The sequence below is a fragment of the Aotus nancymaae genome, unplaced genomic scaffold, assembly GCF_030222135.1.
Source record: "Aotus nancymaae isolate 86718 unplaced genomic scaffold, 86718_ANA_hifiasm-v0.15.2.pri h1tg000020l, whole genome shotgun sequence".
NCBI classification, from domain to species: Eukaryota; Metazoa; Chordata; class Mammalia; order Primates; family Aotidae; genus Aotus; species Aotus nancymaae.
The window spans coordinates 63,473,983-63,496,903 of record NW_026988432.1 but is presented as its reverse complement, the minus strand read 5'-3'; the positions used below and the strand labels follow the sequence as shown (position 1 = coordinate 63,496,903).

The following is a 22,921-nucleotide window of genomic DNA, read 5'->3' as shown; positions in this document are numbered from 1 at the left end:
CTGGATTACCTGAGATCAGGAGTTCAAGACCAGCCTGGCCAACATGGTGAAACCCCATCTCTACTAAAAATACAAAAATTAGCTGGGTGTGGTGGTGGGCACCTGTAATTCCAGCTACTTGGGAGGCTGAGACAGCAGAATCACTTGAACCCAGAAGGTGGAGGTTGCAGTGAGCTGAGATCGCACCACTGCACTCCAGCCTGGGTGACAAGAGCAAAACTCCATCTCAATAATAATAATAATAGTAATAATAGGACTTTGGGGCTTAAATTTCAACATGAGTTTTACATGGGACAAATAATCACAGCATAGGTGGGGGAAAACAGCAAGCAACAGTTAAACATTTTGTTAAATCTTCATGATTGCCTGTTGGGCTTATTATTCTCCATCTGCCCCTAGCTCCCTTCTCTGTCCTCTTCTGCCTGCTCCCTGCCTCCAGAGGATCCCCGTGAATGCTTCACCTGGGCTTCCTGTCCAGCTTGCATCTGGCAGATTTAGCCTGCAGAGACACCAGCAAGAGACAGAGGAGTGAGGAGGAGTCAGCAGTCAGGGTACGTCTGCCTGGCTCCCTCCCTGCTTTGGCACCCTGTCGTTAGCTCTGTCCTCCCGTGACTATGCTGCCTTTATAAAGATGGGTATGGCTTCACCAGATGGAATTAGTAGTAGGGGCTTCCCAAACAAAGAAAAAATAGGCTAGAAAGGAAGAATATAACCCATTGGGCTAAAAGGCATCACAGGCACTGAGGGACTCTGGGAACTGACACAAAAGGTAGGTCAAGCCTCGTTGCTGAGGGTCAGAGCCAGGCAGGAAGGTTGCAACTTACCTGGAAGGCTGAGGTGGGCGCTTATTCTGTGAGATGCATCTGGCAGCAGTTTAGAGGAGAGACTGAAAGACATACCAGACACAGGATGTCGAAGAAGTGATTGCAGCTGGGCACGGTGGCTCACTCCTGTAATCTTGGCACTTTGGGAGGCCGAGATGGGTAGATCACCTGAGGTCAGGAGTTCGAGACTAGTCTGGCCAACATGGTGAAACCCCGTCTCTACTAAAAATACAAAAATTATCTGGGTGTGGCGGTGGGTGCGTGTAATCCCAGCTACTCAGGAGGCTTAGGTAGGAGAAGTGCTTGAATCTGGGAGGTGAAGGTTGCAGTGAACCAAGATCGTGCCATTGCACTCCAGCCTGGGCAACAAGAATGAAACTCTGTCTCAAAGAAAAAGAAGAGAGAGAAGTTATTGTTGATATCTTTTCTTGAGCAGAAAGACTGAAAAGTGGGTGTTGAGAAGGAGTGGAATAGGGTTAGAGGAAGACCCTTGGACAAGCCCTATATTTAGAGAAGGGACGATGTCATGGAGCTATGGCAAAAACTGCTATTTGCCTACCTGGCAATTATTCACCTTGAAATTATTGCTTAGGTAAGGAAATTTGATTTTACTTGGTGTGAAGAAATTCCCCACCTAAAAAATTACATTGCCCAGCCTTCCTTTATGCCAGGCTGGGCCATGTTCTGGCCAAAGAGATATAAGTAAAAAACACAGAACTTGGAAGTAAATTAACTTAACAGAAGCTGAATCTGGAAGTCATACATTTTTCATTTTTTTTTTCCTGCTTCTTGCTTTAGCCCCAAATGCAGACGTGTTGGTTGAAACTCCAGCAGTCGTGCTGGGCCCTGAGGTGATACTCAGGTGAAGCCTCAAAGCGAGTAATGGAGCAGAAAGAATGAAACGCCCTGGGTTCCTGAAGATTTTCTGGAAAGCCCTTATCAGTCCTGGACTAGCTACCTTTGGTGCTCTTCTGAGTGAGAAAACAAACATGTTTGTATTTAAGCCACGATTGTGTTGGGTTTTCTTTTATATGCAGCTGAATTTTTTTTTTTTTTAGACAGAGTCTTGCTCTGTTGCCCAGGCTGGACTACAGCGGTGCCACCTCGGCTCACTGAAATCTTCATCCCCCAGGTTCAAGTGATTCTTTTGCCTCAGCTTCCCAAGTAGCTGGGATTACAGACATACACCACCACGCCCAGGTAATTTTTGTATTTTTAGTAGAGACGGGGTTTCACCATGCTGGTCAGACTGGTCTCCAACTCCTGATCTCAAGTGATCCACCTGCCTCAGCCTCTCAAAGTGCTGGGTTTACAGGTGTGAGCCACCGTGCCCGGCCTATGAATTTTATATGAACTGATATAAAACTGAACAGAGTCAATGGCAAAGAAAAGAGAGGCCAGAAGGTGAGTTTGTCGACTGCAAAAAGAGCCAGGGAATCAGAGCATGCTGGAGGTTAAAAGACAAACAATAAGGAGGAAAGTATTTTTGATACATGTGGCTGAATGGCGATCAAGGGGATGTCCTCAAATCCACCTTCCTTTTTTTTTTTAATTATTTTTTTTTATTGCATTTTAGGTTCTGGGGTAAATGTGAAGAACATGCAAGATTGTTGCATAGGTGCATACGTGGCAGTGTGATTTGCTGCCTTCCTCCCCATCACCTATATCTGGCATTTCTCCCCATGATATCTCTCCCCAACTCCCCACCCTCGCTGTCCCTCCCCTATTCCCCCTGACAGACCCCAGTGTGTAGTGCTCCCCTCCCTGTGTCCATGTGTTCTCATTGTTCAACACCCACCTATGAATGAGAACATGTGGTGTTTGATTTTCTGTTCTTGTGTCAGTTTGCTGAGAATGATGGTTTCTAGGTTTGTCGATGTCCCTATAAAGGACACGAACTCATCATTTTTGATGGCTGCATAATATTCCATGGTGTATGTGTGTCACATTTTCCCTGTCCAGTCTATCATCAATGGGCATTTGGGTTGGTTCCAGGTCTTAGCTATTGTAAACAGTGCTGCAATGAACATTCATGTGCATGTGTCCTTATAGTAGAACGATTTATAATCCTTTGGATATATACCCAGTAATGGGATTGCTGGGTCAAATGGTATTTCTATTTCTAGGTCCTTGAGGAATTGCCACACTGTCTTCCACAATGGTTGAACTAATTTACACTCCCACCAACAGTGTAAAATTGTTCCTATTTCTCCACATCCTCTCCAGCATCTGTTGTCTCCAGATTTTTTAATGATCACCATTCTAACTGGCATGAGATGGTGTCTCAATGTAGTTTTGATTTGCATTTCTCTAATGACCAGTGATGATGAGCATTTTTTCATATGTTTGTTGGCCTCATGTATGTCTTCTTTTGTAAAGTGTCTGTTCATATCTTTTGCCCACTTTTGAATGGGCTTGTTTATTTTTTTCTTGTAAATCTGTTTTAGTTCTTTGTAGATTCTGGATTTCAGCCCTTTGTCAGATGGGTAGACTGCAAAAATTTTTCCCATTCTGTTGGTTGCCGATTCACTCTAATGACTGTTTCTTTTGCCGTGCAGAAGCTGTGGAGTTTGATTATGTCCCATTTGTCTATTTTGGCTTTTGTTGCCAATGCTTTTGGTGTTTTGGTCATGAAGTCCTTGCCTATACCTATGTCCTGAATGGTTTTGCCTAGGTTTTCTTCTAGGGTTTTTATGGTGTTAGGTCTTATGTTTAAGTCTTTAATCCATCTGGGGTTAATTTAGTGTAAGGTGTTCCTTTTTTTTTGAGACAGAGTCTCGCTCTTGTTGCCCAGGCTGGAGTACAATGGCACGATCTCGGCTCGCTGCAACCTATGCCTTCTGGGTTCAAGCGATTCTCCTGCCTCAGCCTCCCGAGTCACTGGGATTACAGGCACTTGCTACCACACCCAGCTAATTTTTGTATTTTTAGTAGAGACAGAGTGTCACTATGTTGGCCAGACTGGTCTTGAACTCCTGACCTCAGGTGATCCACCTGCCTCGGCCTCCCAAAGTGCTGAGATTACAGGTGTGAGCCACTGCGCCCAGCCATCCACCTTCGTTTTAAAACCGCTTTGTTCCTTTAAGATTAAATTGAAATGCCTGGGTCTCCATTCTATCCACCTCACCTACTGTGGGAAGTCTGTGCCTGTCGCCATCTCCAGAGTGTCTGCTGGAGGGTTCCACCCGAGTCCCTCCTCACTTCCTGTTCAGAACCCCTTGTCCTGAGGACCTCTCAGGGGCCAGGCAGCAACTTGCCGCTTTCCTCTTCTTTACCTCCTTACCCAGGATACCGCCTCTTGCCTCATCTCACAGAGCTTCCCTAACACAAGGCGATTTCAGCAGAGTGAGGTTTTGAAGTGCAACAGAACATACCCCTGTTGTATAATTTCTCCAACTACAACTACAAAGAAATCACATTCGTCTGTGTGTGTGTGTGTGCGCGCGCGCACATGAGGTTTCACCATGTTGGCCAGGCTTGTCTCAAGCTCTTAACCTCAGTGATCTGTCTGCTTCGGCCTCCCAAAGTGCTGGGATCACAGGCGTGAGCCACCGCGCCCAGACAAGAAGTCACATTCTATGCCACTTCCCTCATGGCCCCATCTCCTGCCGTTTTGCTTGAACCCCTCTCTCCCTGCCAAGACCCTGTTCTCTCCTCTCTCAGCTCTCCCGTTCAGTCCAGGTATCTCACAACCTCTTCTTCCTAGCTTCTCTATTAGGGAAAGACTTAAGGGCTGCATCATTACTTTAAAAAATATTCTCGTGGGCTGGGCACGGTGGCTGACACCTGTAATCCCAGCACTTTGGGAGGCCAAGGCAGGAGGACCACCTGAGGTTGGGAATTCAAGATCATCCTGACCAACATGGTGAAACCCCATCTCTATTTAAGAAAAGAATTCTCTTGAGCAGGGAAATTTGGTTTTCTTTGTTGTAACCCTTGCCCATAGATATTACCTGAGGGAGAATTCATCACACCCAAAGGGCTCATATGATGTTTTACAAAACAAAAGGTACCTGAATCCCAGATCTCCATCCTGGCAACATAAAAAAAAGGCTAAAGCTTTGAACTGAAGGTTTCTTTTTTTTTTTTTTTTGAGCCAGAGTTTCGCTTTTGTTACCCAGACTGGAGTGCAATGGCACCATCTCGGCTCATCGCAACCTCCGCCTCCTGGATTCAGGCAATTCTCCTGCCTCAGCCTCCTGAGTAGCTGGGATTACAGGCATGCGCCACCATGCCCAGCTAATTTTTTGTATTTTTAGTAGAGACGGGGTTTCACCATGTTGACCAGGATGGTCTCGATCTGTTGACCTCGTGATCCACCCGCCTCGGCCTCCCAAACTGAAGGCTTCTTTTAACTTGGGTCAGATCTCAGACTTAGGCACTTTGACTCTGCCTCTAAGCGGAAGGAGTCAGTAGAGCACTGCTGTTTTCATATGGCCAGAGCAGGGGTCCAGGACTCACGGTTCCTATTTCTCTTCCTGATGCATATGACAAAGTGTTAATATCTCTTATACAATAAACCCTTGCACATTAATAAGTAATTTACATCCTCATAGAAAAGTAGCCAAGCAAGTTATTCAAAGAAGAAAACATACATATGGGCAATGAATTTATTCATTTATTTATTTTTGGAGAGGGAGTTTCACTCTTGTTGCCCAGGCTGGAGTGCAATGGCAAGATCTTGGCTCACTGCAACCTCTGCCTCCCAGGTTCAGGAGATTTTCCTGCCTCAGTCTCCCAAGTATCTGGGATTACAGGCACATGCTACCACTCCCGTCTAATTTTTTATATTTTTAGTAGAGATGGGGTTTCACCACGTTGGCCAGGCTGGTCTCGAACTCCTGTCTTCAGGCAATCCATCTGCCTCGACCTCTCAAAGTGCTGGGATTACAGGCACGAGCCACTGCACCTGGCCAAATTTATTACTTAACATCTCTTAGCATCATGTAATTACGATGTATACTTTTTATTATAATGTTAGCAAAGGCAACACTTTAATGTCGACAGTATGTCAGCGTGGATGAGGGTGGAGAGGAAGCGGCTATTCTCATACACTGGTAGTGCATGTCCTTATTTTGGTTTGTCTTCATCTGCCTCCCAGGCCTTTGGCTCCTTACCCAATGAAAAACTCCGGATACCACAAGAGTAGCTTTGCATCTTAGCACTGCAGATCATCTTGGCTTCCCCTGTGAAGGCCAGTGTCTGGCATGTGGATCGAGCTTCCCTAGCAGCTGCCCTCTACCCGAAAGGGAAGGGAAGTTAGCACCCCACAGCCTATGAGAGACAACAGCTGGTAATTTCTCTCCTTCTTTTTTCCAGCAGACTGTTCCAAGGCGCAGTCGTTCCCTATGACATTTCCAGAAACATTCTCCTTGCAAAGTAACTGAGTTTTTGCAAGAAGTTATGACCAGCTGTGTAAGACATCTCTTCACTTTGCTCTCTTTCCTTCTTATTTCCTTGGTTTGCTCTTTCTTGCTCTCTCAAGACAGCACACCCCCAATAGAGTATTCACATGTAAGCTACGTATCAGACTCAGTTTTCTAAGACACTAGAGGTGGTAAATTAGTATAATTTTTTTGAAGGGCAGTTTGGCAAAACACATCAAATTGTAAAAGAATGCATGTAACTTTTTTATTGTGGTAAAATAGAAATAACATAAAATCTACCATCACAACTGTTTTAAGTGTACAGTGCAGTGGCATTAAGTACATTCACGTGGCTGTGCAGTCATCACCAGCATTCAGAGCCTTCTCATTATTGCAAACTGAAACTCCGTGCCCACTAAACAACAGCTCCCCTTCCTTCCTTCCCCCAGGCCCTGGTAAGCACCAGTCTACTTTCTGTCTCTAGGAATCTGACCACTCCAGGTGCCTCATATGAATGAAACCACAGAGTATCTGTCCTGCTGTGTCTGGCTTACTTCATTTGGCATTCTGTCTTCAAAGTTCATCCATGTTGTACCTTCACATGTGTCAGAATTCCCTTCCTTCATAAGTCTGAATAACATTCTATTGTGTGTGTGTGTGTGTGTGTGTGTACGTATACTACAATTGGTTTATCCATTCCTCCAGCAATGGACACCTGAGCGGTTTTCACCTTTTGACTATTGTGAATAATGCTGCTATGAACATGGGTGTACAAACATCTGTTTGAGTCTCTGCTTTCAATTCTCTGGGGTATATGCCCAGAATCCTATGCTTACTAGAGCACACAGAACTCTACGTTTAATTTTTTGAATAAGCACCATTTCATGGTGACTGCACCTTAAAACCATGTATATACTTTTTTTTTTATTTGCTTTTTTTTTTTTTTTTGAGACAAAGTTTTGCTCTGTCACCCAGGCTGGGGTGCAATGGTGCGATCTCAGCTCACTGCAACATCCACCTCCCCAGTTCAAGCAGTTAGTTTTCTTGCCTCAGCCTCCCGAGTAGCTGGGATTACAGGCATCTGTCCCCACACCTGGCTAATTTTTTGTATTTTCATTAGAGACAAGGTTTCACCATGTTGGTCAGGCTGGTCTTAAACTCCTGACCTCAGGTTATCCACCCACCTTGGCCTCCCAAAGTGCTGGGATTACAGGCATGAGCCACTGTGCCCAGCCAACGTGTATATACTGGTAACACAGGAATCACTTCTAGAGAGTTATACTAAGGAAATGAAAGATATCCGTAGTGCTTCTGTTGAATTAACATTTTAATATTCAATTTTCATTGATATTTGTGTTTCTCTGTTGATGTATTTACATAATATACATTTTTGCATATGTACATACAAAAAGCTGAATACATTTTTAATGAAAGATATTTGTAAAAGTCTTGAGTAACATTCCAGATGAAATTGATAGAGCACTAACATCTTGTGAAGACATTTTCAAAGTCAAGTTGAGGAGTGTCAGCAAGAGATCTACACCCCACATGCTGTAGGGGCTAAAAGAGGCATCAGAGCAAAGTAATCACACAGCAGTTGTATTCTTGAATTATCTTCAGAACATAATGTTTTAGGCATTTAATCTTACCATATATGTAACAAAGAATTTTACTGGTCTTTGTCCTCAGTTCCTAGGAGGTAATCTCTACACTCTTGGAATTTCCAGAGTGATTGGCGTTTCTTTGTTATTCTCGGCAGGCCCAGGGGACTACACCTGACAGTTCATGCTAAGCAGGTGACTTGTGGTGGCCCTCTCCATACTTTATACTGATAAGGTAGGTGGCTTGGGATGGGGACTGGCCTCAGCAGAAAGACCAACCACGTGATTATAACTGGGGCTTTGAGCCACATGATATCAGTGTGACCTCTGAAGAAGGGTGGAGACTGGAGATTGAGTCACATGGCGAACAATTCAATATGAAACACCAGTAAAACTCTGGACACTGAAGCCCCGATTAGCTTCCCTGGTTAAGAGTACTCTGACCAGGGCGGGGCACAGTGGCTTAGGCCTGTAATTCCAGCATTTTGGGAGGCCGAGGCAGCGATCACTGGAGGTCAGGAGTTTGAGACCAGCCTGGCCAACATGATGAAACCACATCTGTACTAAAAATACAAAAATTAGCTGGGAGTGGCACATGCCTGTAGTCCTAGCTACTCAGGAGGCTAAGGTGGGAGGATCACTTGAACTGGGAGGTGGAGGTTGCACTGAGCCGAGATCACGACACTGCACTCCAGCCTGGGTGAAAGAGGCAGACCTTGTCTTAAAAAAAAAAAAAAAAAAAAGAGACTGTTCATATTGTGCATGTCGATGTGCTGGACTGTTGGGGAAAAGGGGAGATGCATCCCTGAGGATGACGGGAGGTTTTGCTTTTGGAATCCTCCCAGACCTCACCCTGTGCTTCTCTCTCTCTGGCTGGTTTTGATTTGTATCTTTTTGTTATAATAAAACTGTAATTGTAAACATAGAGCTCTCCTGAGTGCTATGGATCATTCTAGCAAATTATCAAACCTGAAGGAGTCCATGAGGACCCCCAAATTTGTAGCCAGCTGGTCAGAAGTGAGGCAGCCTTGGGAATCCCCAAACTTGTGGCTGGTATCTGAAGTAAGACTGGTCTTGTGGAGGGCTGTGCCCTTACCTGTGAAGTTTGGCTTATTGTTGAGTGCCATAGTAGTTTGCCTTTTTGTATCATCACTTTTGCTATTTTTTTTTCTTTTTTTGAGACAGTCTTGCTCTGTTGCCCAGGCTAGAGTGCAGTGGCGCGATCTCGGCTCACTGCAATCTCCACCTCCCAGGTTCAAGTGATTCTCCAGCCTCAGCCTCCCCAGTAGCTGAGACTACAGGTGTGTGCCACTGTGTCCCACTGATTTTTGTATTTTTGGTAGAGGCGGGGTTTCACCATGTTGGCCAGTCTGGTCTCTTAACTCCTAACCTCAGGTGATCCACCCGCCTCAGCCTCCCCTAAAGTGCTGGGATTATAGGTGTGAGCCACCGCACCTGGCCTTTGCTATCTTATAGTTATGTTTTTGATAAGCACTAGGGTTTGATGTTTATATGTAAAGAGGAATAGTAAGTAATGAGAAATTTGTTCCTTGTTAGCATTTTTATGAAAACATTTGAATTTTAGGTCTAGATTAGCTGTAGATTAGCTCTCTCTCTTTCTCTCAGCAGGGTAAGTAAGCATGCTTATTAACGTGACAGACAGAACTTTAAGAGTAATCCTCGGGGCCCTCTTCTTTGTGCGTGAAAACAGAATGTATTCATCACTCCTGTGATTACATTATGCTATATGTCAAAGAGGGATTATGTGAGTGACCCTAATCTAATCACATGAATCCTTTAAACTTCAAAAGCTTTCTCAGGCCGGTCGCACAAGGGAAAGTCAGAGAGATCTGAAGCCTAAGAAAGCTCACTGTTGCTGGCTTGAAGATGGAAGAGATGGTGTGTGAAGAGGACCAGAGAGTGGCTTCTAGGAGCTGACAGCAGTCCCAAGACAACATTTAGCATGAAAATGAGGACTTTCGCCCTGCAGCCATGTGGAACTGAATTCTGCCAATGAGCCGAATGAGGCTGAAGGCAGATTCTGCCCCCGCTCCACCGTTTCCAGAGAAGAGCCCCGGCCTACGAGACCGTAAACGGAGAACCTAAATGAGCCCACCTAGACTTCTGACCTTATTAACTATGAGTTAATAAATGAGTGTGGTTTTAAGCTGCTGGTTTGTGATAATTTGTTACACACAAAAGAATGCTAATACAATGACCTCACTATTTAAACAGCATGAGCTACCGGGATTCCACTGAGCCTGTTATCTGGTCTATAAAACAGGAACACTAACACCAGATGGGTTTGTTGTGTGGTTTAAATGAGACAAATAAACGTAGAAAAAACTCTGTGCTAAGAAAAAAGTGTGTCGTATTCTTATTATCATTACTGAGCATGTGCTTGAACTGGGCCCAGTTGGTGGCCTGGTGTCATCATTTTTATCCCATTAAGAGTGGGGCAGTGTGGGCAGGGCGCAGTGTCTCATGTTTGTAATCCCAGCACTTTGGGAGGCCGAGGCGGGCAGATCACAAGGTCAGGAGTTTAATACCAGCCTGACCAGTATGGTGAAACCCCATCTCTACTAAAAATACAAAAATTAGCTGGGCATGGTGGCATATACCTGTAGTCCCAGCTACTTGGGAGGTTGAGGCAGGAGACTCATTTGAACCCAGAAGGCGGAGGTTGTAGTGAGCAAAGATTGTGCCACTGCACTCCAGCCTGGGTAACAGAGCAAGACATGATCTCGAAAAAATAAAAAATAGAGTGGGGCAGTGTGGAGGTTGTATTTGAAGTCAGGGACAGGGAGGAGGACACTGGCCATCTTAGAAGTCTTTGTAATCCATACTTAAGACTGAATTTTACATATCAATTAATTAAATAACTATTAATTCCAAAGACAAACTGCTCTCCTAGGTATTTTTTTTTTTTTTCTTTGAGACCTGAGTTTTGCTCTTTTTGCCCAGGCTAGAGTGAAATGGTGCAATCTTGGCTCACTGCAACCTCTGCCTCCCAGGTTCAAGTGATTCTCCTGCCTCAGCCTCCCAAGTAGCTGGGATTATAGGTGCCTGCCACCAGGCCTGGCTAATTTAAGTATTTTTAGTAGAGACAGGGCTTCACCATATTGGCTAAGCTGGTCTTGAACTCCTGATCTCAGGTGATCTGCCCACCTCAGCCTCCCAAAGTGCTGGGATCACAGGCGTGAGCCACCACACCAAGTCTCTTGTAGATATTTAAGAATGTAGTTCACAGCCGGGCATGGTGGCTCACGCCTATAATCCCAGCACTTTGGGAGGCCAAGACTGGTGGATCACCTGAGGTCAGGAGTTTGAGACCAGTCTGGCCAACTTGGTGAAACCCCGTCTCTACTAAAAATACAAAAAAATTAGCTGGGCGTGATGGCGCTTGCCTGTAATCTCAGCTACTAGGGAGACTAAGGCAGGAGAATCTCTTGAGCCTGGGAGGTGGAGGTTGCAGTGAGCTGAGATTGCACCACTACAGTTCGGCCTGGGCAACAAGCGAGACTCTGTCTCAAGACAAAAAAAAAAAAGTAGGTCACCTAAGAGGATTACAGCATCCTTTGGAAGTATACTGTTTTCAAATGTTTAATTGTCTCATCCCAAAAAAGGTAGGAGGGAGATTGACAGAGATTGTCTTGCCCTTTGTGTTTTAGGTGTCTGTGTCAAAGATGTTCTTTCACAGACATCTTCTTCCTTGTGTTCTGCCCGCATTACTCCCCAGATCTCCCCTTTCTGCCATCAGCAGGGCTTCTTGTGTCTCAATGCAAGTTTTCCTGGATTTCACAGGTATGTTAGTAACTCTCCTTGCCCTCGGGTGTTAGGAGATGGTTCCATTTAACGCATGACTCTGGTGATCTTTCTGTTACATTTCCCACAATCTCTAAAGCCCAAGCATAGACATGTTTCAACCAGTTACACACATAATGGAAGAAGGAGTAGCATTGTTAGGATTAGATTTTTGAGACAAGCAAAGACCAGCTCTCATGTTTATTCAAGCATATTTTTTTTCCCAAAAAAGGATCAAGATGTTCTGAAAATGAATTAAATATATAATTGCCCATAGCCTAATTTAGAAAACATTAAGATAACAGTAATAGCTTCTTTTTTTTTTGAGACAGAGTTTTACTCTTGTTGCCCAGCTGGAGTGCAATGGAATGATCTCTGCTCACTGCAACCTACGCTTCCTGAGTTCAAGTGATTCTCCTGCCTCAGCCTCCCAAGTATCTGTGATTACAGGCATGTGCCATCATGCCTAGCTAATTTTACATTTTTAGTAGCGATAGGGTTTCACCATGCTAGTCAGGCTGATCTCAAACTCCTAACTTTGGGTGATCTACCTGCCTCAGCCTCTCAAAGTGCTGGGATTACAGGTATGAACTACCTTGCCGACCAATGGTAATAACTTCTGAAATAAAATGTTTCATGCTTGCCTCTAAAAAGTAAAGGATATCTAGGATTTTTTCGTCAATTGAAAAAAAATAGGCTGGGTGCTGTGGCTCACACCTGTGATATCAGCACTTTGGGAGGCCAAGGTGGGCGGATTAGGAAGTCAGGAGTTTGAGACCAGCCTGACCAACATGGTGAAACCTCTCTCTACTGAAAATACAAAAATCAGCCAGGCATGGTGGTTCACACCTGCAATCCTAGTTACATGGGAGGCGCTGAGTCAGGAGAATCGCTTGAACCAGGAGGCAGAGGTTGCAGGGAGTCAAGATTGCACCACTGCACTCCAGCCTGCGTGACAGAGCAAGACTCTGTCTCAAAAAAGAAAAAAATATATAGGTAAACAGCAGAAGGAAATACATTTGAGTCTATCTCTATCTCTCTAAATCTATATATATGCATCTGTCTTTAGCTTTATGAATGTTTCTTTCTGTTATTAGGTCAATGTTTGAAATAAAAATACATTATTTTTATGACTAAAATGATTTGGAAAGGTTTTGCTTTTTTGTTTTCTCATTTGATTTTTATTTATTTATGTATTTTGAGACAGAATCTCGCTCTGTCGCCAAGCTGGAGTGCAGTGGTGCGATCCTGACTCACTGCAACTGTTGCCCCCCGGGTTCAAGCGATTCTCCTGCCTCAGCCTCCTGGGATTACAGGCGCTTGCCACCACACCCAGCACATTTTTGTATTTTTAGTAGAGATGGGATTTCACCATGTTGACCAAGCTGGTTCAAACTCCTGACCTCAGGTGATCTGCTTGCCTCGGCCTCCCAAAGTGCTGGGATTACAGGCCTGAGCCACTACACCAGGCCGTCCTCATTTAATTTAAATATGCACATTGTGTAATAGGCATGTCAAGAGTCTGTTCATTTAAAATCAAGGTTACCTAACATTTTGATGCATGCAGACATTTCTGAAAACTTAACTTGATTCATTCATTAGCCACCTTTATATTTTCTTCTTTTATTAAATGTGTTCTATCATTCCTTTAATGTGGTTATTGGTTTGTAACCTTGTTTTTTTCTATTTCGGAGTATAAGTGCTTCAAAGGCAGGCACCATGTAATACTTATCTCTGCATCTCCTATAATTCTTGGCACCATGTCTCACTCACCATGTTTTTGTTAAATTCAACTTCAAAAAATCAAATTGGCCTGGCAAGGTGACTCACAACTGTAATCCCAGCATTTTGGCAGGCTGAGGTGGGCAGAATACCTGAGGTCAGGAGTTCGAGACCAGCCTGGCCAACATGGTGAAACTACATCTCTACTAAAAACAAAAAATTATCTGGGCATGGTGGCAGGTGCCCGTAATCCCAGCTACGCGGGAGGCTGAGGCAGGATAATCACTTGAACCCAGGAGGCAGAGAATGCAGTGAGCCCAGATCGTGCCACTTCATTCCAGCCTGGGCGACAGAGTGAGACTCCATCTCAAAAAAAAAATTAAAGTAAATTAACCAAACTGGCAAAAATCTGGTGATATGTATATTTGGAAGAATATGACAGGATGGTTTTGGCTGTAAGTAACAAAATACAGTGGAAATTTGTTTGAACAGTGTTTTCAATGTATCTCACATAAAAAGAAGTCTGAAAGTAGCTGGCTTCAGTTTGGTTAATTCAATAGCCCAGCAATGTCATGTAAGACATAGATGATTGGCTCTTTCTATTTGCCATCTTCAGGGTGTCAGCTACTACCCTTGGTGGTCACAGAATTCTAGGCATCATATTCTCACATAATAATGTCTAAATGCTAGAATAGAGGGCACTCCTTAGTTCTGTCCCTTTTCTAAGTTTTATAACGATTCCAAATCATCATATTATAAATTAACCTTGAATCAATGGTGCTCTGGAACTGCCTTTAAAAAGTCTGAAAGCAGGTTGATGCCTTTTTTGGCCTCAGCCCACCCATAGCAGGGTGAATTAAAAAAAAAAGGTCTGACAGCAGCCAGGGGTGGTGGCTCACATCTGTAATTCCAGCACTTTGGGAGGCCAAGGCAGGCAGATCACAAGGTCAAGAGATCGAGATCATCCTGGCCAACATGGTGAAACTCTGTCTCTACTAAAAATACAAAAATTAGCTGGGTGTGGTGACATGTGCCTGTGGTCCCAGCTACTCAGGAGGCTGAGGCAGGAGAATCACTTGAACCCGAGAGGCAGAGGTTGCAGTGAGCTGAGATCATGCCACTGTACTGCGGCCTGGCAACAGAGCAAGACTGTGTCTAAAAAAAAAAAAAAATGTGAAAGCAAATTTTGATAGCATCAAACTGATCCGAATTAATTTAACTACATGCCAAAACAAAACCAAAACATATTTAAAGAAGCACAATAGGCTGGGCTCAATGGCTCACGTCTGTAATCCCAGCACTTTGGGAGGATGAGGCAGGTGGATCATGAGGTCAGGAGTTCGAGACCAGCCTGGCCAACATGGTGAAACTCCGTCTCTACTAAAGATACAAAAAATTAGCTGGGTGTGGTGGTGCAGGCCTGTAATCTCAGCTGCTTGGGAGGCTGAGGCAGGAGAATTGCTTGAACCTGGGAGGCGGAGGTTGCAATGAGCCAAGATTGTGCCATTTCACTCCAGCCTGGGCGACAGGGCGAGACTCTGTCTCAAAAAAAAAAAAAGGAAAAAAAAGAAACAATAAAATCTAGCAGAAAACAAAGTAAAAAGCATAGCAAGTACATTAAAAAATTACCAGGCATGCAAAGAAAAAGGAAACAATAACCCATTACAGCCAGTAAAATCAATCAACAAAAACAGATCCACAAATGAGAAAGCTACAGTGAGAATGTGATAGAAAAATGAAATATGTAAAAAAAAAAAAAAATCCAAATGGAGTTTCTAGAGATGAAAAATACAGTGAATGGAATTACCAGCAGATTAGACACTGCAGAAGAAAAGCTCAGCAAACTTGCATACAAAGCAACAAAAACTATAAAAATAAGAAAACGAGAAAAAGACTAAAAATCATAAGAGATCAGTGACCTGTAGGACAATATCAAGCTGTGTAACATAGATATAATTTGAGTCCTGAAAGAAGAGTAAATACAGGAAGAATATAAAAATATTTGAAGAAATAATGGCCAAAATTTTCCTAGTTTCATGAAGATGATACACAAATAAATCTAAAAATCTCAATGAACTCCAAGAAGAATATATAGAAAACCACACCAAGATACATCCTAGTTGAACTGCTGAAAACCAGCAATAAAGACAGAATTCCAAAAGCAGGCAGGAAAACAAGATATATTGCATTCAGAGGAACAAAGATAAGAGTTACAGCAAAGATACAGATACTCAAAGATAAGAGTTAATACTTTCTGACTCCTCATCAGAAGATATTTAAACCGAAAGAGCAATGTCCTTAAAGTGCTGAAATAAAACAACTGTCAACCTAGACTTCTATTCCTGATGAAAATATGTTTCAACAATAAGAGTGAAACCAACTTTCCAAACAAGCACAAGCTGAGAAAATTCATTACCAGCAGATCTGCAATACACAATGCATTAAAAGAACTTCTTCGGCCGGGCGCGGTGGCTCAAGCCTGTAATCCCAGCCCTTTGGGAGGCCGAAGCGGGTGGATCACGAGGTCAAGAGATCAAGACCATCCTGGTCAACATGGTGAAACCCCATCTCTACTAAAAATACAAAAAATTAGCTGGGCATAGTGGCGCGTGCCTGTAATCCCAGCTATTCAGGAGGTTGAGGCAGGAGAATTGCCTGAACCCAGGAGGCGGAAGTTGCGATGAGCCGAGATCACGCCATTGCACTCCAGCCTGGGTAACAAGAGCAAAACTCCGTCTCAAAAAAAAACAAAGAAAATAATAATAATAATAATAATAATGTAGAATGCTGAGTCAAGCCAAGAGATGTCAGAAAAGAGAAAAAGAGGAACAAAGAACAGATTGGGCAAATAGAAAAGAAATAGGAAGGTACTAGGTTTGAACCCATCCATATTGAGAGTTACGTTGCTTGTAAATCACATAGATTTTCCAATTAAAAAGTGGAGATTGTTAGATTGGATAATAAAGTTAGCCCAACTGTATACTGTGAACAAGAAACTTACCTTAAACATGAAGATATGCCTAGGTTAAAAGTTGCAAATATGAATCAAATGAAAAGCATTTACATTAGACAAAGTAGATTTCAGAACAAGAAATTTGAGTAGGAATAAAAAGGGACATTTCATAATAATAAAGAGAGCAATTCATTAAGAGGACATAACCACCACAGATGTCCATACTTCTAGTAACAGAGTTTTCAGCACACATGAAACAAAAACAGAACTGAAAGGAAAAATTGGCAAATTCACAAATATTGTTGGGTACTTGAACACTCTCTTTCCAACAGTAAATTCAAGCAATAGACAATGAACAGACAAGAACCAACCTATCCACCAATTTGACCTAGTTGGTAATCATTAAATACTCTGTCAAACAACAAAATACAAATTTTCTCCAAATGCACACATAGCATTTATCAAAATAGACCATATTCTGGACCGTAAGACAAGTCTCAATAAATTTAAAAGAATTGAAGTCATACAAAATATGTTATCTGAGCACAGCTGAATTAAACTAGAAATCAACAACAGACAGATATCTGAAAAATACCCAAATACTTGGAAATTAAACAACACACAAAAGCAAAACACATCAAAATATGTGAGGTACAACTAAAGCAGTTCTTAGATGAAAATTTATAGTGAAATGCTTATGTCAAAAAAGAAGAAAGTTATTGAATCAGTCCAAGCTTCTACCTAAGGAAACTAGAAAAAAAAATAGCAAATTAAACCCAAAGTAAGCAGAAAAATGAAAATAATAGAGAGCAGAAATAGGTGAAAGAGGATGCAGTAAAACAATAGAGGAAATCAGTGAGACCAAAAGCTGGTTCTTGAAAAGATCGATGAACTTGAAAAAACTCTACGAAGACTGATGAAAAAAGAGTAAGAGAAAATAAATTATTAATATCACGGATGAGAGTGGTGATATTCCTTGAAAACCTGTAGACATCAAGATGGGGCAGGGCTCGGTGGCTCACGTCTGTGACCCCAGAACTTTGGGAGGCTGAGGCATGCGGATCACCAGAGGTCAGGAGTTTGAGACCAGCCCAGACAACATGGTGAAACCCCATCTCTACAAAAAATACAAAAATTACCTGGGTGTGGTGGTGCGTGCCTGTAATCCCAGCTCTTCGGGGGCAGGGGCTGAGGCAGGAGAATCGCTTGAGCCCAGAAGGAGGAGGTTGCAGTGAGCCAAGATTGTGTCATTGCACTCCAGCCTGGGCGACAGAGTGCGACTCCATCTCAAAAACAAAGCAAGCAAACAAACAAAAAAACTCCTTAACAAAATTTCAGCAAATTAAATCCAATAATACATAAAGTGAATAAACATTATTACTAAGTAGAGTTTCTCCAAGGGTTGTAAGGTCAACCTAACACATTGGAAAACCACAAGTCATGAACCCTACCAAACACCAAACCTGCCAGCACCTTGACCTGGACTTCCAAGCCTCTAGAACTGTGAGAAATAATTTCTATTCTTGATAAATGACTCGGTGGTATTTCATTACAGCAGAACAGACAGACTAAGACAGTCACATCGTGTGATATTGGCTGTAGTTTTTTGAACAAGAACTTTATCAGGTTGAGGAAGTTCCCTTCTCTTCCTAGTTGCCTAAGAGTTTTTATCATATAAATGTCAATTATCCTCAAATACTTTCACTGTATCTGTTGAGGGTGATCCTATGGGTTTTCCCTTATAGATTGTGCCATCTAAGTGTCCTCCTATGATGGAACAGCGGAAGACAGAAAAATCACATCCACAAGCCTCCACCCCTTCGTTCTTTTTTTTTTGAGGTGGAGTCTCGCTCTTGTTGCCCAGGCTGGAGTGCAATGGCAAGACCTCGGCTCACTGCATCCTCTGCCTCCTGGGTTCAAGCAATTCTCCTGCCTCAGCCTCCTGAGTAGCTGGGATTACAGGCCCCTACCACCACACATGGCTAATTTGGTATTTTTAGTAGAGATCGAGTTTCACCGTGTTGGCCAGGCTAGTCTCAAACTCCTGGCCTCAGGTGATTCCCCCTCCTTGGCCTCTCAAAGTGCTAGGATTGTAGACATTGAGTCACCGTGTCTGGCCCCACAAGCCCTTTTAGTAAGAGCCGTAATCCATTCATGAGGGTAGAGTTCTCAGAACTTAATCACCTCCCCAAAGCCCCACATCTTAATACTACCAATATGGGGATTAAATTTCAACATGAATTTTGGAGGGGACACACATATTTAAATCACAGCAGTGACTTCCGTCCAAAGAGTACAGTGGGGAAAAGGGCAAGAAAGCAGGAGTAACTTCACAGTGGAGAAACCTGACAAACACTGCCTCAGCCAGGTGATCAAGATCGACATTAAGCGTCACCACTCAGCTGGGCGCTGTGGCTCTTGCCTGTAATCCCAGCACTTTGGGAGGCCGAGGTGGGCAGATCATGAGCTCATCTTGGCCAACGTGGTAAAACCTCATCTCTACTAAAAATACAAAAATTAGCAGCGTGTGGTGTTGCACGCCTGTAGTCCTAGCTACTCGGGAGGCTGAGGCAGGAGAATTGCTTGAAGAGCAACTGAGCAAGACTCCATCTCAAAAAGAAGAAAACAAACAAACAAACAAACGTCACAGCTCATGTAGACTGTGTGTGTATGTGTGTGGGGGGTTATGATAGGATGTGATGAAAATGACACTTTACCTCTGCCTTCTTCCTCCTAAGACCCATAACCCCAATCTAATCATGAGAAAAAACATCAGAAAAATTCCAGTAGAAAAACATCCTACAAAATTCCTGATCAGTACTCAAAACTGTCCAGGTCATCAAAAACAAGGAAAGTCTGAGAAACTTTCATAGCCAAGAAAAGCTAAATAGATATAATGATTAAACATAATGTGATGTCCTGTGGGATCCTAGACGCGAATAAGGTCATTAGGTAAAAACTAGGAAAATGTGAATAATGTGCGGACTTTAGTTAATAGGAATGTATTGATATTGGTTAAATACTGCAGCAAATATACCATTCTAATGTAAGGTGTTAATAGTAGGGGAAACTGTGTACACGATGGGAGAGTATGTGAGAACTCTCCTATCTGCTTACTTTCTCTGTAAATCTGAAAGTATTAAAAAAATTGTTTTAATTAAAAAGTTACCAGGACCGGGCACAGTGGCTGACGCAGCACTTTGTGAGGCCAAGGCCGGTGGATCACCTGAAGTCAGGAGTTCAAGATCAGCCTGACCAGCATGGAGAAATTCCATCTCTACTAAAAATACGAAATTAGCCAAGCATGGTGGCTCATGCCTGTAATTCCAACTACTCAGGAGGCTGAGGCAGGAGAATCACTTGAGCCCAGGAGGCAGAGGTTTCGATGAGCCAAGATCGCACCATCACACTCCAGTCTGGGCAACAAGAGCAAAACTCCATCTGAAAAAAACAAAAAAAAAGTTACCAGCCAGGCACAGTAGCTCATGCCTGTAATCCTACATTGGGGGGTTGAGGCAGGTGGATCACCTGAGGTCAGGAGTTCAAGACCAGCCTAGGCAACATGGTGAAACCCTGTCTCAAATAAACATACAAAAAAATAGGTGTGGTGGTGTTCACCTGTAATCCCAGCTACTTGGGAGGCTGAGGCACGACAATCACTTGAACCCAGGAGGCTGAGGCTGCAGTGAGCAAAGATCCCGCCACTACATTCCAGCCTGAGCAACAGAGCAAGATTCTGTTTCAAAAAAAAAAAGTTACCATTAAGAAAATGAAAAGACCAGCAGAAAATAGAAAAAGATGCCGGATAAAGAATTTACATCCAGAATACGTGTAGAACTTTTCTATCTAATTTTCTATTTAATATTTTATTTAGGAAGACTAATAACTGAATTAGAAAGAAAATAGGCAAAAGACCTGAACAGATACTTCACCAAAGAAGATCCTGCAAATGGCAAATAAGCACAGGAAAAGATGCTCAGTATCATACCATATCATATCATTTATCATTGGTAAATGCAAATTAAACTATGATAAGATACTATTACTAGAATTGTTGCTATTTAAAAAAACTGATAGGCCGGGCGCTGTAGCTCATGCCTGTAATCCCAGCACTTTGGGAGGTCAAGGCGGGTGGATCATTTGAGGTCAGGAGTTGGAGACCAGCCTGACCAACATGGTGAAACCCCGTCTCTACTAAAAATACAAAAAAATTAACTGGTCATGGTGGTGATGCCTGTAGTCCCAGCTACTGGAGAGGCTGAGGCAGAAGAATCGCTTGAACCCGGGAGGTGGAGGTTGCAGTGAGCCGAGATCATGCCACTGTACTCCAGTCTGGGTGACAGAGCAAGACTCTGCCTCAAAACAAACAAACAAACAAAAACAAACACCTTTAACAAATACCAAATGTAAATGAGGAAGTGAAGCTACTAGAAATCTTGGAATTTTATATTGTTGATGGGAATATCACTTTGGAAAGTACTTTTGCAGCTTCTTAAAGAGTTCATAGATACTTACAGTGCAATTCAGAAATCCAGGTCCACGCGAAGATTTCCATTTGATGTTCATAACAGGTTTATGCAGGAAAACGGTGGGTCATCTAAACTGATAAATCAACTGAGGTACACTTATACAATGGAAAGCTTCTCAGCTATAAAAAAGAATGGACTACTGACTCACACATCAGAATGGATGAATCTCAACAGCATTATGTAAAGTGAAAGGGAAGAAGATAAAGACAAACACTGTATAATTCCATTTATTGCTTTTTTTCTTTCTATTAGAACCTTTTATTCTGTTTTATTGATGCTTAAAGAAAACAGCTTTGCCCATAGCTCACTGTGGCCTGGAGTCATGACACCAACTTATATTTGGCCAATTAAGAAAGAGGCCAAACTGCATTTTTCTTAGAAGTTCTATTCAGTTGATAAATGGAACTTAACTGATTTTTTTTCCAAAAAACCTTTAACAAGAACTCATAAGTTGCATCAATGATGACCCAAGAGATAAGGGACCGATGGTAATTCTGATAGGCACCTCCGAAAAGATTTATCAGTTTTCTGTCCAGTTCCAGCCAGATTTTTTGGAAAACCCTGGGGAAGGAAAGACTGAAATTCCCCACCAATCTGAGACTGTATGTTTTTACAGCATTAATTGGAAAAAAGCAAGCATCCCAACGTGGCACCCAATAGACCTCTACAGAGAAGACCATTGACCAAATGAGCACTAGGAGTCGTTGTGGTAGGCAGATGCTCCTTAATGGGACCTTGAAGGCTGAAAAAAAGATATTGCTGAGTCCATTCTGGAAAGAATGGGCACCAAACCTCGATAACATTCTCCAATTCCATGACATTTCAGTACCTTGAAAGCTTGATAAGTACTGGGGGCAGTGGCTCACGCCTGTAATCCCAGCACTTTGGGAGGCCGAGGGGGGCAGATGACGAGGTCAAGAGATCAAGACCATCTTGGCCAACATAGTGAAACCCCATCTCTATTAAAAAGCAAAAATTAGCTGGGCGTGGTGGAGTGTGCCTGTAGTCCCTGCTACTTGGGAGGCTGAAGCAGAAGAATTGCTTGAATCCAGGAGGCGGAGGTTGCAGTGAGCTGAGAGTGCACCACTACACTCCGCCTGGCTCCTTGAGACAGAGCAAAGCTCTATCTCAGAAAAAAAAAGAAAAAGAAAAAAGAAAGTCTGATAAGTGCTGGTACATTTGTCAGGATGCTTGTGGTTTTAAAGCAATGTCTGAACTCTTTCCAGTGGAATGAAAATTGCTTCTGTTGTCCCTGCAAACATTGCCGCCATGCCATGGGTTGCAAACTCTGGAGCACTGAAGTGTTTGTGGAAAAGGCAGGATAAATTCTATACAGACCAAGCATAAGTGCAAGTGGAGTTGCCTTCTTTTTTTTTTTTGAGGTGGAGTCTTGCTCTATCACCAGGCTGGATTGCAGGGCGCGATATGGACTCACTGCTACCTTCGCTTTCTAGGTTAAAGTGATTCTCCTGCCTCAGCCTCCCGAGTAGGTGGGACTACAGGCTCCCACCACCATGCCCAGCTTATTTTTGTATTTTTAGTAGAAACAGAGTTTCACCATGTTGGCCAGGAGGGTCTTGATCTCTTGACTTTGTGATCTGCCAGCCTGGGCCTCCCTAAGTGCTGGGATTACAGGCATGAGCCACTGCGCCTGGCCGTGTAGTTGTCTTCTGCATCAATGGGGGAAGGATTCCAGGATACACGTTTTGAAATCCATCCCTTCTCGTCGGGTTTTGCCATACAGCTGTTGTTGAGGGAGACCTTCTGAATGGGAAATGTGATTGGTACGTGTTGAAGGCTGCACAGAAGCCACACAAATAATGCTTCATTTCACCAACATTTTCAATATAATGTGATATATCTTGTTTTGAAGATGTTAGTATTGGTGGTCTCTTTTCATGAGCTTCTGAATACATCATGTTGCTTAAGATCTTTCTTTTTCATGAGGGACTTTTTAAAACGTGTAACACCATCTGAGCCTGGAGTTTTGCAGGATGATAGCTCTTTGATAATGTTCCCAGTTGCTTCCATTGTTATTATTCTGTTAAGTTACCTCTTCTGGAGTCAATTTTGAGAACTGGATTTCCCATCGTCAAGGCGTCCTGCAGGATGGCGAGTGAGC

The 22,921-nt window shown here is 43.0% G+C and overlaps 1 pseudogene; it reads right to left on the bottom strand.

The window, feature by feature from the left end:
* Positions 1-457: 457 nt before the first annotated feature.
* Positions 458-22,718, bottom strand: LOC105713181 (mitochondrial nicotinamide adenine dinucleotide transporter SLC25A51-like; annotated as a pseudogene).
* Positions 22,719-22,921: the final 203 nt, after the last annotated feature.